The sequence below is a fragment of the Tachyglossus aculeatus genome, chromosome 1 (assembly GCF_015852505.1).
Source record: "Tachyglossus aculeatus isolate mTacAcu1 chromosome 1, mTacAcu1.pri, whole genome shotgun sequence".
In the NCBI taxonomy this organism is placed as follows: Eukaryota; Metazoa; Chordata; class Mammalia; order Monotremata; family Tachyglossidae; genus Tachyglossus; species Tachyglossus aculeatus.
This window is the reverse complement of record NC_052066.1, coordinates 144,498,977-144,509,515: the sequence shown is the minus strand read 5'-3', so window position 1 is coordinate 144,509,515 and position 10,539 is coordinate 144,498,977.

Here is a 10,539-nt window from a genome sequence, read left to right as displayed (position 1 = left end):
CGCTGCTTCTCTAAAAGCTACAGGGGATGGGCTCAGACCACGATGGGAGGGGCATGGGTTAGACTAAGGGCACCAGAGGACAAAGTGTTCTACTGCAAGAGAAGCAGTGTGGCTCAGTGGAAAGAGCATGGGCTTTGGAGTCAGAGATCTGGAGTCTGTTCTGGAGGGATCATTAGTATGATTGGAGAAGCTAGAGATTTGGAAGAGCCAAGTTCAGTTTTATCTAGAGGCGGTGCAGGATGGGTCAGATGACCTCTAAGAGTTTTTCCATCTCAAGAAGGTCTTTGAGGGGAGAGGGTGGGAGGAGTGGGAGGCTGGTGGTGGAGGAAGAGCTGGGGGAGGAGTGGATCTATGCCAAAGGAGATGGGGATGGGGGTTGAGGAGGCCTCAGGGAATGTCACGGTGTGTGCACGTTTGTGTGAGTATGAGTGGCTTAGTGGAAAGAACATCAGCCTAGGAGCCAGAGGACTTGGTTTCTAATCATGGATCTGCCATTTGCCCGCTTCGTGATCTTGGGCAAGATGCTTACATTTCCTGTGCCTCAGTTTGCTCATCTGTAAAATGGGGATGAAATACTTGTTTCCCCTCTCCGTTAATCTGTGAGCCCCATGTGGGATAGGGACTGTCTCACCTGATTGCTTTGTGTCTACGACAAAGTATCTACCACAAGAGAAGCAGCGTGGCTCAGTGGAAAGAGCATGGGCTTTGGAGTCAGAGGTCATGAGTTCAAATCCCTACTCTGCCGAATGTCAGCTGTGTGACTTTGGGCAAGTCACTTAACTTCTCTGGGCCTCAGTTACCTCATCTGTAAAATGGGGAGTTAATACTGTGAGCCCCTCGTGGGACAACCTGATCACCTTGTATCCCCCCAGCGCTTAGAACAGTGCTTTGCACATAGTAAGCGCTTAACAAATGCCATTATTATTATTATTATTATTATTATTATTATTATTATTATTATTATTATTATTTCCACAGTCCTTAGTACATTGCTTGGCACATAGCAAGCATTTAACAAGTTCTGTAGTCACTGTCAATCAATTGATCATATTTTTTGAGCTTACCGTGTGCAGAGCTGGGGAGAGTACAATATAACAGAGTTGGTAGAAACATTCCCTGACCACAACAACATTATTATTATTATTATCATCACTACCTGAATATCTGAGCTTGTGTTTACTTGGGAAAAGGGGACTGGGAAAACGAGGAGGGTCCTGAAACTTTGGGCAGGGGCTACAGAAGTGTGGCTGATCTCTGAGGGAAGGGTTAGGGGAAGAAGTGGAGGAGAAGAAGAGATGGGGTGTAAACTCCTTCTAAGCAGAGAGTCACTCTGTTATTCTTTCCCAAATACTGGGAATCACACCCAGTGGGCACTCAACTATTCCTGACTGGTGCAGAGCAGGGAGTGATCAATCAATCAAGCATATTTATTGAGCATTAAGTGTGTGCAGAGCTCTATACCAAGCACTTGGGAGAATACAATATAACAATAAACAGACACATTCCTTGCCAGCAATCACAGTCTAGAGGAGGAGACAGACATTAATATAAATAAATAAATTACGGATATGTACATAAGTGCTGTGGGGCTGGGGGGGGAATACAGGGAACAAGTCAGAGTGATACAGAAGGGAGTGGGAGAAGAGGAAGAGAGGGCTTAGTCAGGAAAGGCCTCTTGGAGGAGATGTCCCCTCAGGAACACTTTGAAGTGGGGGAGAGTAATTGTCTGTCAGATATGAGGAGGGAGGGCTTTCCAAGCCAGAAGCAGGACGTAGGTGAGAAGTTGGTGGCGAGATAGATGAGATCAAGAATGTGGATTTGGAGACCTAAGACCTAAATTAAATGGTACAAAACTCCCAGGGTGCATTCCCTTTGTGGGTCACTGCCAAAGGCCCAAGAAGGATTTTGAGGTTGACAACCCAGGCAGAGGAAAGCAGAGTGGAGCACAGTTATCCAGTCACTCAGACCCGAGGAGATGGGGAGAATTCAGACAAAAAACAAAACACAATGCCCAATAGCTGGTCCTTAGTCACTCCATCCTGCAGTTGCCCTAGTTCTTCACTTAATTTGCTTGCACAGACATACAACATCAACTCCATCATGAACCAGGGGCAAAGAGCAACCTTGTCTGCCAGCTTCTCTGTCCACAACCCCTCTCCCTTCACTCCTTTGACAATGGGCAGGATAATTTTTCCAGGAACCCAAGGATTTTGATACATCTTCACATCAAATGTTTGTTAGTTTCCTTACCTTCCGCCCTCCCTAACTTCAAAACACTAATAATAATAATAATAATTTTGGTAAATACTTATCATGTTCCAAGCACTTTACTGATCATTGAAGTTGCTCGAGTATATGCAGGTTGCATAGAGTCCCTGTCCCATATGGGGTCCACAGTCTAAGTAGAAGGGAGAACAGGTATTTTATCTCCATTTTACAGGTGAAGGAGCTGAGGCCCAAAGAAGCTAAGTGACTTTCCCAATGTCACACAGCAGGCAAATCAATCAGTCTATCAATCGTATTTATTGAGTGCTTACTGTGTGCAGAGCACTGTACTAAGCGCTTGGGAAGTACAAGTTGGCAACATATAGAGACAGTCCCTACCCAACAGTGGGCTCACAGTCTAAAAGGGGGAGACAGAGAACAAAACCAAACATACTAACAAAATAAAATAGACTAGATATGTACAAGTAAAATAAATAAATAGAGTAATAAATTTGTACAAACATATATACATATATACAGGTGCTGTGGGGAAGGGAAGGAGGTAAGATGGGGGGGATGGAGAGGGGAACGAGGGAGAGAGGAAGGAAGGGGCTCAGTGTGGGAAGGCCTCCTGGAGGAGGTGAGCTCTCAGTAGGGCCTTGAAGGGAGGAAGACAGCTAGCTTGGCGGATGGGCAGAGGGAGGGCATTCCAGGCCCGGGGGATGACGTGGGCCGGGGGTCGATGGCGGGACAGGCGAGAACGGGGCACGGTGAGGAGATTAGTGGCGGGAGCGGAGGGTGCGGGTTGGGCTGGAGAAGGAGACAAGGGAGGTGAGGTAGGAGGGGGCGAGGGGATGGACAGCCTTGAAGCCCAGGGTGAGGAGTTTCTGCCTGATGCGCAGATTGATTGGTAGCCACTGGAGATTTTTGAGGAGGGGAGTAACATGCCCAGAGCATTTATGGACAAAGACAATCTGGGCAGCGGCGTAAAGTATGGATTGAAGTGGGGAGGATGGGAGATCAGAGAGAAGGCTGATACAGTAGTCCAGATGGGATAGGATGAGAGCTTGAACGAGCAGGGTAGCGGTTTGGATGGAGAGGAAAGGGCGGATCTTGGCAATGTTGCGGAGCTGAGACCGGCAGGTTTTGGTGACGGCTTGGATGTGAGGGATGAATGAGAGAGCAGAGTCGAGGATGACACCAAGGTTGTGGGCTTGTGAGATGGGAAGGATGGTAGTGCTGTCAACAGAGATGGGAAAGTCAGGGAGAGGGCAGGGTTTGGGAGGGAAGACAAGGAGACAAGAAGACAAGACAAGGAGACAAGAAGACAAGAAGATAAGGCAAATGGCAGAGCTGTGATTAAAACTCAGGTCCTCTGACTACTGAGCCCGTGCTACTTTGATTAGGATATACCCGCATGCTACTTGTAGCACTTACATATTTGCTTATACCCATCCTCAGCACTTGTGCCTGTATGCATGGGCATTCCTTTGGCACACTTGATGATTTACTCTTATTCCACCATTTGTAATGTCTCTATGTCTGTCTCCTCCTTTAGAGTGGATGCTCCTTAGGGGCAGGGAAAGTGTCTTGTACTGCTGTTACAGTTTCCTAAGTGCTTAGCACTGTGCACTGCCCTCAGGAGGTGCTCAATAAATGTTACTATTACTACTATTTATGCATCTTTAATGCATGTTCTGTCACCCATGCTGGGTGTGTCCTTTTATGGACATGGGTTCTAATCCCAGCTTCGCCATATGTCTGCTGTGTGACATTGGGCAAGTTACTTCACTGCTCTTTGCCTCAGTTACCTCATGTATAAAACAGGGATTAAGGCTTTGAGTCCCATGTGGGACAGGGATTGTGTCCAACCGGATTACCTTGTATCTACCCCAGTGCTTAAAACAGTTCTTGACGCATAGTAAGTGCTTAACAAATACCACAGTTATTATTATTATGGATGACTTTTAGTAATGTATTAGGTTTTGTCCTGTTTTCCCCACATCCGACTGGCAATCCCATATTCTTTTGCCTTTCATCCTAGTGTTCAGCAAAATGTGAGTCTGTGTCTCGTGTGCATGTGTGTGTGTGTGTGTGTGTGTTTGTACGTTTGTCTGTGTGTGTCTTCCATCTGATTGTTAGCCCCTCAAGGGCAGAGTCCCATCTCTTCTCTCTCTCTCTTTCTCTCTCTATCCCTACCCTCCAATCCCCAGCCACAGAACTCTGCAGAACATGTCATCCCCCTTCTCAAAAATCTCCAGTGAATGCCCATCCAGCTCCATAGCAAACAAAAACTCCTCACCATTGGCTTTAAAGCGCTCCATCACCATGCCCCCTCCTACCTCACCTCGCTTCTCTCCTTCTGCAACCCAGCCTGCACACTTTGCTCCTCTGGTGCCGCTAACCTTCTCACTGTGCCTCCAATTCTCCTGTCTCACCGCCGACCCTTGGCTCACATCCTGCCTCTGACCAGGAACGCCCTCCCTCCTAAAATCTGGCAATGACTCTCCCCTCTTTCAAAGCCTTATTGAAAGCATGTCTCCTCCAAGGGGCCTTCCCAGACTAAGCCCCATTTTTCCTCGTCTCCCACTCCCTTCTACATCATACTGACTTGCTTCCTTTGCTTCCCCCCATCCCAGCCCCACAGTACTTATGAATATATTCGTAATTTTATTTATTTGTGCTGATGTATCTCTCCCTCCTCCCCTGCCCCCCCAGACTGTGAGATAAGTTTAGGCAGAGAATGTCACTGTTTACTGTTTACTTAGAGAAGCAGCATGGCTTAGTGGAAAGAGCACGGGCTTGGGAGTCAGAGGTTGTGGGTTTTAATCCTGCCTCTGCCACCTGTCTGCTGTGCGACCTTGGGCAAGCCACTTAACTTCTCCGTGCCTCAGTTACCTCATCTGTAAAATGGGGATTAAGACTGTGAGCCCCACGTGGGACAACCTGATTACCTTGTATCTACCCCAGGGCTTAGAGCAGTGTTTGGCACATAGTAAGCACTTAATAAACACGATAATTATTATTACTGCTGGATTGTACTTTCCCAAGCACTTACTATAATGCTCTGCACACAGTAAGTGCTCGATAAATACAATTGAATGAATGAATGAAGTTGAAGTCCAGGTTGTCTCTCACCCAAACTGAGTCCCTGGTGGGGGGTGGGGGGTGGCTTCCCCCCAACCCTCACTTCCAGGGTGTTGGAGGGGGGGATGGGGAGGAGGAGGGGATCAGACTACTCCTGCTGAATATAGAGGCATCCCCGAGAGCTGCTGGGACTCACAGTCCCTGCAAGTTTATGGTGACTCTCTGCTCCGCCACTGGTCCACTGTGTGACCTTGGCCGAGTTGTTTAACTTCTCTGTGCTTCAGTGATCTCATCCATAAAATGGAGGTTAAAATTGTGAGCCCCATGCGGGACATGGACTCTGTCCCACTTGATTAGCCTGTATCTATCCCAGCGCTTATTACAGAGCCTAGCACACGGTAAGTGCTTAACGAAGATGATAAAAGTAAAACACAAAAAGCCTTCCATGTTATGGGGTGTGCTATTGTGCTTTCTGGGGAAAGAGCTCTCTCTCCCTCTCCATTTTTCCCGGTTTGTGAGAGCCCTGGGCCGGGTTTGGGGGTGGTTTAGGGGCGGAGGAGAGGGAGTGAGGGTCAGGGAGAGGCTGGGTAGACCTCACAGGGGGGTCAGCCAGTGGCGCAGGCCAGTTTAGGAACTGCTCAGAGATTGAGAGCAGACAGCCCGGAGCAGAATGGTGCTTGGAGCCCCCTCTCTCCTCTTCCATCCTCCTGTCCCTCCCGGCCAACTCCCCCTGAAGGGGCTCAGCCTCTTTCGGGGGAGAGATTCATTCACTCAATCGTATTTATTGAGCGCTTACTGTGTGCAGAACACTGTACTAGGCGCTTTGGAAGTACAAATTGGCAACATAAAGAGATGGCCAAGCCCCAGCCTCCAAAGCTGCTCGCCCCCTGGTAGGACCCGGGACCCCCCTCCCCTACTTGGGAAACGTCTTCTCTTTGGGGATCCCTTGGTGGGGGAGGTGGGGTGGGAGGGCTCTGTCCCCACCCAGGATCCATCCAGACCCAAGATGGGCAAGGGGAAGGGAGCGGAAGGGAAGAAGAGGGAGAGGAGCTGGTGGGGGTCTTTCCTGACCCTGGGGTTTGGGGAGGGGGACTCCCGGGACCCCCAGGCCCGCAGCCCCGCGACCTTCTCGCCTCGTCCAGAAATCCTGGAGCAGGGAGGATCCTGACCCCGGGGATTTGGGGTGGGGGGACTCCTGGGGCCCCCAGCCCCTCAGCTCCACGACCTTCTCGCCTCGTCCAGAAATCCTGGAGCAAGAGGGGATCCTGATCCCGGGGTTTTGGGATGGGGGGACTCCTAGGACCCCCAGCCCCGCAGCTCCGTGACCTTCTCGCCTCGTCCAGAAATCCTGGAGCAGGGAGGATCCTGACCCCGGAGATTTGGGGTGGGGGGACTCCCGGGACCCCCAGCCCCGCAGCTCCACGACCTTCTCTCCTCGTCCAGAAATCCTGGAGCAGGGAGGATCCTGACCCCGGGGATTTGGGGTGGGGGGACTCCCGGGACCCCCAGCCCCGCAGCTCCACGACCTTCTCTCCTCGTCCAGAAATCCTGGAGCAGGGAGGATCCTGACCCCGGGGATTTGGGGTGGGGGGACTCCTGGGACCCCCAGCCCCACAGCTCCACGACCTTCTCGCCTCGTCCAGAAATCCTGGAGCAGGGAGGATCCTGACCCCGGGGATTTGGGGTGGGGGGACTCCTGGGACCCCCAGCCCCGCAGCTCCACGACCTTCTCGCCTCGTCCAGAAATCCTGGAGCAGGGAGGATCCTGACCCCGGGGATTTGGGGTGGGGGGGACTCCTGGGACCCCCATTCCCCTCAGCTCCGCGACCTTCTCGCCTCGTCCAGAAATCCTGGAGCAGGGGGGATCGGGAGGGAGAGGAAGGGGGCTATCCGAGGGTCTCCCCCCTCCTCCTCGCCCATCCTGAGCCACAGCCCCTCCCTCCGCCCCCCGCAGGAGGGAGAGGAGGGGGAGGGGAAGGAAAGGGGGAGGGGGAAAGGGGAGGGGGAGGAGAAGGGGGGCGCAGGGCGCGGAGCGGAGCGCGGCGGAGGAGCTAAGCGCTCTGCGGAGCCCGGAGGGGCGACGGGCTCGGGGGGTGGGGGTGGGAGGGGAGGGAGGGGGCTCTGGAGGTTTGGGGGCGGGGGGTGCCCGCCCCCCCCAGGCTGGCACCGGGGACCGCCTCCGCCCTCGCCACCCGGACCCGCGCCGTCCCCGGGCACCATGGCGCTGCCCAAGCCGGCCGAGCCCCCCTCCGGGGGTCCCAGGACCCCTCCCAGCCTGCTGGATCTCGGGGCGCTGTGCCTGGACTCGGACATCATCCTGGGGTTCACCAGCCACCTCCTAAGGCGGAGAGCCAAGGTAGGGCACCGGGCGCCCCCCGCCCCCCGGGGACCCCTCCAGTGGGCACTGCCAGGGGATCCCCCCTCCTCGCCCTCCGGGACCCCCCCCCCCCCCGCACCCTCAAACCAGGGGGAAGGGGCGCTGCCCCGGTGGGCACCCGGGTGGGTCTTCGCCCCTCTCGCAACGCCCCGGGAAAGTTGGGTTCGGGAAGATGGGGAGGGGTGGAGAGCTTCCCAGCGCTTAGAACAGCGCTTTGCACATAGTAAGCGCTTAACAAATAGCATCATTATTTTTATTATTCCCGCCCAGCCAGGGGCCCTCCAGCCTTTCCCTCCCCAATCCGCTCTTCCTTCAGCACCGGGAGCCGTCCAGAGGCCGCCTCCCGCCCGCGTTATACCGAGATACTCCTACTCCGCGGGGAACCAGCCTCTTTCCTCCTAGGAGCTGCAAGCTCCCTAGCGGACTTTCTCCCCCGCCCCGGGCACCCCCATTCCCCCTACCCCCACCCCCGAGTCCTTTATTTGGGGAGGGGGCGGAGGGGTTGCAGAGGGGTCCGGGGGGAGGCAGTGGATGGGAAGGTGCCGGGAGTGGAAAGCCACCAAAGTTAGGTTGGGATCAGGAGTGGGGGGGTCTGTGCTCTAAGCGGGGAGAGGGGCGCATCAGGTGGAGAGAGAAAGAGGGGAGGAGGAGGAGGAGGAGGAGGATGAGAAGAAAGAAGAAGAGGAGGATGAGGAGGAGGAGGAGGAGGAAGAGGTTGTGGAAGAGGAGGAAGATGAAGAGAAGAAAGAAGAGGGTGAGGAGAAGAAGAGGAGGAGGACGAGGAAGAAGAGGTAGAAGAGAAGGAGGAGGAAGATGAAGAGAAGAAAGAAGAGGATGAGGAGGAGAGGAGGAGGAGGAGGAAGAAGAAGATGAAGAGAAGAAAAAAGAGGACGAAGAAGAGGAGGAGGAAGATGAAGAGAAGAAAGAAGAGGATGAGGAGTAGAGGAGGAGGGAAAGAAGGAGGAGGAGGAGGAAGAAGATGAAGAGAAGAAAAAAGAGGATGAGAAGGAGGAGGAGGAAGATGAAGAGAAGAAAGAAAAGGAGGAGGAGGAAGAGGAAGAAGATGAAGAGAAGAAAAAAGGATGAAGAGGAGGAGGAAGAAGATAAAAGAAAGAAGAAGAGGATGAGAAGGAGAGGAGAAAGATGAAGAGGAGGAGGAGGAAGATGAAGAGAAGAAAGAAGAAGAAGATGAGGAGGAGAGATGGAGGAGGAGGAGGAAGAGGAGGTGAAAGAGGAGGAGGAGAAAGATGAAGAGAAGAAAGAAGAGGACGAAGAGAAGGAAGAGGAGGAGGAAAAAGATGAAGAGAAGAAAGAAGAGGACGAAGAGAAGGAAGAGGAGGAGATAGAGGAGGAGGAAGAAGAGGAGGAGGGGGAGGAGGAGGAGGAGAAGGAAGACTAGAAGAGGAGGAAGAGAAGGAGGAGGAGGCAGGTCCCATATTCTCCTAGGTGGGGGCAGGGTAGAGTCCGGGCGGGCAGTCAGTGGTGGTTGGGTAGAGAGAGCTCTCTCTGCCCGGGGCGCAGTTGTGATGGGGACCACCCCCCTGTCTCTCCCAGCCCTCGGTTCCAGCCGGCAAAGCCGCACCCGGCCCGCCGGGCCCGTCTGACTTGGTTCAAGAGAAAAACCATCCCAAACACAACTTTACCTCCCTCCCTCCCGCCGTCAGGGGCCGTCCGGCCGGCCGGCCCCCGGGGGCAGCGCTCTGTCCGCCCAAAGTCTGCGGCCTTACACCGGGGCACACCACTAAAACCCGCAACACACAGAAACCTCCTGCTGCTCCGGCCTTGGGGGCGTCTGCCTCTGTGTCTGTGTGCGTCTGTCTCTGTGTGTGTGTGTGTCTGTGCGTGTGTCTGTCTGTGTCTGTCTGTGTGTCTGTGTGTGTATTCATTCATTCATTCATTCATTCAATCGTATTTATTGAGCGCCTACTCGGTGCAGAGCACTGTTCTAAGCGCTTGGGAAGTACAATTCAGCAACAAAGACAATCCCTGCCTACAACAGGGTCTCTGTGTGTGTGTGTGTGCGTGTGTGTGTGTGTGTCTGTGTGTGTATTCATTCATTCATTCAATTGTATTTATTGAGCGCCTACTGTGTGCAGAGCCCTGTTCTAAGCGCTTGGGAATTACAATTCAGCAACAAGTAAAGACAATCCCTTCCCACAACAGGCTGTGTGTGTGTGTGTGTGTGTGTGTGTGTGTGTTTTCATTCATTCATTCATTCATTCATTCAATCGAATTTATTGAGCGCCTACTGTGTGCAGAGCTTGGGAATTACAATTCAGCAACAAGTAAAGACAATCCCTGCCCACAACAGGCTTTGTGTGTGTGTGTGTGTGTGTGTGTGGGTGGGTGGGTGTTCAAACAGGGGACTCTGAGGGAGAGCCCAAGGATGGGTCTGTGCCAGTGCGGGAAGTCAACTTTGGGTGCTCTTTCCGGGTCAAGGGCGTGTATGTGTGTGTGTGTGTGTGTGTGTGTGTGTGTGTGTGTGTACATGTGTGTGAGTGAGAGGAAGGTAGAGCTGGTGGGTGCGCCAGCCTGGAGTGTGTCAGTGTGTCAGTGTGCCTCTGGGTGGGTGTGGAGCTCTGTGTGTGTGTGCATGTGTGAATGAGAGAGTGGCAGAGCGAGGGAGAGAGGGAGTGGTAGAAGCGGTGGGGTGTGGGCGTGAGGCTGCAGTGTGTCAGTGTGTCATTGGGTGGGTGTGAAGCTCTGGGTGTGTGTGCATGTGTGAATGAGAGAGCGGCACAGCGAGGGAGAGAGGGCGCGGTAAGAGTGGGGGGGTGGTGTGTGCGCACGGGCCCGGAGTGTGTCAGTGTGTCAGTGTGTCAGTGTGTCTCTGGGTGGGTGTGGAGCTCTGTGTGTGTGTGTGCATGTGT